The sequence below is a fragment of the Phodopus roborovskii genome, unplaced genomic scaffold (genome assembly GCF_943737965.1).
Source record: "Phodopus roborovskii unplaced genomic scaffold, PHOROB, whole genome shotgun sequence".
NCBI lineage: Eukaryota > Metazoa > Chordata > Mammalia > Rodentia > Cricetidae > Phodopus > Phodopus roborovskii.
Window position 1 is genome coordinate 50100791 of NW_026126407.1, and position 5258 is coordinate 50106048.

General features: G+C 43.0%; 1 non-coding gene and 1 pseudogene across 1 annotated transcript; both read left to right on the plus strand.

Annotated features, from left to right (window-relative positions):
- LOC127218763 (phosphoglycerate mutase 1-like) lies at nucleotides 1-2557 on the plus strand (annotated as a pseudogene).
- A 2347-nt stretch (nucleotides 2558-4904) lies between these two features.
- On the plus strand, nucleotides 4905-4977 carry Trnak-uuu (transfer RNA lysine (anticodon UUU)). The gene has a single exon. It is a non-coding gene; the product is annotated as a tRNA-Lys (tRNA).
- Nucleotides 4978-5258: the final 281 nt, after the last annotated feature.

The window sequence follows — 5258 nt, forward strand, 5'->3', positions numbered from 1 at the left end:
ATGCGGCAGAGGCAAGTCACTGAGATTGGTGTCACCCCTGGGTAGGTAGCCCTGAGTGGTATATGAAAGAAAACTGAACAGCCTAAGAGGAGCAAGCCAGTAAGTGCAGTTTCCACATGATTTCTGCTTCAGTTTGGCCTCCAAGTTCCTGCCCTGACTTCCTTTTTTAAAGAACTGCTAAGGTGAGATAAACCTATTCCTCCCCCGATTGGCCATGACCTTTATCATAGCAATAGAAAGCAAACTAACAGTGCTTCTTAGGGGCTTTGTCTGACATTTTGTCACGGTTAAGTAAGTACAGACTTGAGGAAATTGTAAAGATGAAGCATCCTTTGTATCTATCACATGCTATCAGAGGTACACATCATCAGTCTGAGCTTGAACCATTGGTGTAGACCTTGGTCACCTGGCAGAAGTCTCATGAGGTTTTATGACTGTGAATTTACACCAGTTCATTTCCTACCATTGGAAGGAAGCTACTTATACATTCGTGTCTCAGGAGTGGGGAGTTATGTCCTACCTCTTTGAGAAGACAGGAAATGCATAACTTATTGTAGCTTTATTTGTTTACTTTTGGGTGCTGGAGACTGAACCCAGGGCCAGGTGCTTGCTAGGTAATATTCTATCAGTCAGATAATATTCTATCAGCTAGGTAATATTCTTCCACTGAGTTCAAAGAGTTTGTTTTTCTTCCCTTTTTTTTTTCCAGAGAGTGCTCCTTGTGTTGCTCCAGGGTTCCTGCCTCAGACAGTGGGTGTGACTAGAGGTATAAGCCATGACACTTGGCTCCCTATGTCTCTTTAAAACCATGACTTATCATTTTAGAAAAACATTAATTTTTATTTACATTGGTGTTTTGCCTACGCTGTATGTCTATCTATATGAGGGTATCAGATCCTGAAGTTACAGACAATGTGGGTACTGGGATTTGAACTCAGAACCTCTAGAAGAGCAATTAATGATCTTAACCACTGAGCCATCTCTCATGCCTTGTCATTTGGTTGACTTAGTGTTTCTTTACTTTCTGATATAGTTAGATCTCCATGTAATATATATCTGGCTCATTCTAGAATCAAGCCATTTTCCTAAGGAAGTCCAATGCCTATTGTAACAAACCCTAGCACAACTGAACACAGGTTAGAGGAAGCATTCTTCCTCTAACCTTAAAACTGAGCAGGTAGTGTAGCCCCAATACCTGCCAAAATTGTAATAAAGACCTAGTCCATAGTTCTAGTAAAGTCCCTAAATATACTAACCTATCATTTTTGGCTTCTGTAGTTATGCTCCTTGCTAACTGAAGTGTGACAACTAGAATGTGGTTTTTGTGCAGAAATGACAAAGTGTGTTACAGAGAAATCTTTTATTGTTTTGTTTAGGAATAAAACCCTGAGATCAGATATTAGGGTATTAACCCGATAGATCCACTAAGCAATAGAGAAAAAGATCAGCTGCTCCCTTCTCCACCTTCTCAGATTGAAAACCTGAAAATCTTTCCAAGCTCCTCATTATTCCTCTCTGAGTTTCTCTATCTTCCCCTGAGTCCTCCAGAAAACTCTATGGTCATTTCAGCTAGCTGAACATGGACTCCACCCAATGAATCAAGGTTTAATTCCAGTGGAGGTCTCGGAGTGATGATAGAAACAAGTCTCTTGCAACATTTCCTCCCTTTTGTCTAAATAAAAAGAAAAGGGTTTAACTCTAACGTAGTAAAACAATATACAGTAAGAATAATTATCAAGGCGGAATCTCAGCGATCCTCAGTCTCTGCCGCATCCTCCTGCCTGTCGCCATCGAGGCCTACAAGCTAGTGCTCATCCGGCACAGTGAGAGCACCTGGAACCTAGAAAACCGCTTCAGCGGCTGGTATGACCCGGACCTGAGCAGGCAGGCCACGAGGAGGCCAAGCGCGGCGGACAGGCATTGAGAGATGCTGGCTATGAATTTGACATCTGCTTCACCTGCGTGCAGAAGAGAGCAATCCGGACCCTCTGGACAGTCCTGGATGCCATTGAGCAGATGTGGCTGCCAGTGGTTAGGACCTGGCTCCACAATGAGCGACACTGCTGGGGTCTGACTGGTCTCAAAAAAGCAGAAACTGCTGCTAAGCATGGTGAGGAGCAGGTAAATATCTGGAGGCGATCTTACGATGTCCCACCGCTTCCAATGGAGCCTAATCATCTCTTCTACAGCAACAACAGTAAGGATCGCAGGTACTCAGACCTTACTGAGGACCGGCTACCCTCCTGTCAGAGCCCCAAGGACACTACTGCCAGAGCCCTGCCCTTCTGGAATGAAGAAATTGCCCCCCCCCCCAGATCAAGGAGGAAAAAAAAGTCCTGATTGCAGCCCATGGCAACAGCCTTCGGGCATCATCAAGCATCTGGAGGGGCTCTCAGAAGAGGCCATCATGGAACTGAACCTGCCAAGTGGCATTCCTGTTGTCTATGAATTGGACAAGAACTTGAAGCCTGTTAAACCCATGCAGTTCCTGGGAAATGAAAAGACCGTTAGGAAAACTATGGAAGCTGTGGCTGCTCAGGGCAAGGTCAAGAAGTGAGGCGAGCAGGCAGACTCCTAACCTAATACCCTCCTCCCTGCCTGCTTATGCACCCTTCCCCAACTCCTGCCACACTGACCACATCTTTAGGATCTTAAACTTAAGTTGTAGCTGCAGATAGAAACTCATGGCTCTCATTTTCATTTAGTATTTTATCCCCTGCACCCACTCCCTTCTTAGAACCCAGTCAGGAAAACACCTCTGGGGTGCAGGCTCTTAGTCCACATCCAGGGACGGTGGCTCTTAGTCCACATCCAGGGACAGCTCCTCTTACCAGGAGAGTTGAGAGTAGTAATTAGTTTTTCACAGTCTTCTGTTTAGGAAGGGTCTGCTTTAGGAAGAGGTCAGGGAGGAGCCAGGCAGCAGAATGACCATGAGAAACGGCAGCCAAGTTTTGTCCCTGGAGCCTGTCCTGCACTCTTCTGTAGTTAGGTAACTGGGAGCTGTAGTCATTTCCTGTAGAAGGTGAAAGTAACTCGCATGGTGATTTAAAACCTTCTACCTTCCTCTCTGAGCCAAAAGAAGCTGCAGGCCCTGGAAGGTTGGGATCAATCCTGTGAAGTCTGTGTTACATTTACTTTTACAAAAAAGGGATATATATATATATATATATATATATATATATATATATATATATATATATATATCTCAGCAGAAAAAAGCCCCTCTGCTGTTTCTAGTGGTGATTGAAATAGTTCCACGTGGTCACCAGAAAATAAGCCACTCCTCATGTCAGATGGGGTAAACTTCTTGTCCTCATGGGGCAGGAGTGCTTGCTGTGGGTTTGGTTACCTCTGCCATGTCCTGTAGAGGTGAAGTGCCCCTTGATCATGTCCAGGTTTTGTCTTTCACTGTCTGAATCATGTTCCAGCTGCTTGGCCCTACCATGTGGGTTCAGAATTCGTTTTGGGCATAACTACTAAATCTTTCCAGATCAGTATAATAAAGGGGTGATTGCAATTAAAAAACAAAAAACAATTATTAAGTAAGAATTACATTTACAGCTGCTGGCCAACAATAAAAACTTTCTTTTTGGCTTGAAGGGTTTGTAGTTGCCTGGCAGTGGTGGTGCATGCCTTTAATCCCAGCACTCAGAAGACAGAGCCAAGTTGATCTCTGTGAATTTGAGGCCAGCCTGGTCTACAGAGTGAGTTCCAGAACATCCAGGGCTACACAGTGAAACCCTGTCTTGAACAACAAAAACAAAAACAAAAACAAGAGTGTCTGTGTGGTGGTCTCTGGTAGATTTACTTTGTAACACTACTGTTGTAATTAAAAATAGGCTTGAGAGAGGAAGATGCCATGCAACAGATTTCAAGTGGAGGTTATTATTATTATTATTATTAATATAATAATGGGAAAGGGAGAGAGAGAGAGGAACAGTCTGGGAAAGAAAGAGAAGGATGGGAGGTGTTCAGGGCCCCTTTAAAAGGGATTATTAAATAGGCACATCCTGTCAGAACTCCAAAGGCAGGCCAGTACAAATGCCTAAATACTAACAACTACCATCGACTAATTTTTGTTTACTTATTGAGTTAGTTTTCTATAACTCAGTTTCCTGTGAAAGTCACTGTTATTATGTATTTCAAAGTAGCCTCAAACTTGCAGTCTTCCCAGTGCTGAGGTTACAGGTGTGAGATGACCTTCCAACCATTTCCACCTAGGCCAGATGGAAAGCCCTTCCTTTTGTGACCTAGAAAAATGTGGCTGTGACTGGTGCTAAGAGACTAGGCTGTAATTAGGCTATAATTGGCCCAATCACATATCTAAATGACTACAATTTGTGCTAGGATCCAAATTGTGTGTTTCAAAACACAACACTTAGTGGCTGTGATTGGTGGAAAACAATTAGCCATGATTGTTCCAAATACCCACGGCTGTGATGGGAAAACTTGTGCAAACTTTGAAAGAGCTTTGGCTCAGCCTGTGCCTTCAGAATCCAAGAACTCAACTTCAATTGTTAGGTGATTTTCTCATGAATTGTCTATGGAATGTTCTAGTCCTCTGGTGCCATCATCAGGATAGTCTGGATGGCTATTTGACCCAGAGCAGCAAGCCTGGGGACTTCAACAGCTGTCATTTATGGAGTAAAATCATCTCACCCCAATGTCTTTGCTTAATTGTAGAAAGATCAACATTACAGAAGGGCTTAACAGGGGCTTAATAAATGATAAGAACTTGAAGAACTTATCATTTTCACTCATAGTGAATATTTATTATTTATTTATTTATAGACAGGGTCTCATCATGTAATTCTGGCTGCCTTGGAATTCACTATGTAGATCATGTTGGCTTTGACACATGGAGATCTGCCTGCTTTTGCCTCCTGAGTGCTAGAATTAAAGCAGCCTGGATAGCTCAGTCGGTAGAGCATCAGACTTTTAACCTGAGGGTCCAGGGTTCAAGTCCCTGTTCAGGCGCATGGTACTTTTTGCAGAGAAACCCTATCTCGAAAAACCAAAACAAACAAACAAACAAAAAAACAAGACAAAAAAAAAAAACAACAGAGGACATGCACTAACACAATTAGTGGTTTAAACAGTGCTTAACATCAGTTTAATGCTCCAGTAAGTCCCTGTAATTCATCTCCCCAGCCCTTAGAAAGCTAAGGCCAATCTTGACTGTATAGTGAATGTAAGGTCACCCTGAGGTACAAAGCAAGGCCTAGTCACTTACAAGCAAACAAAAGACCAGTATAAAA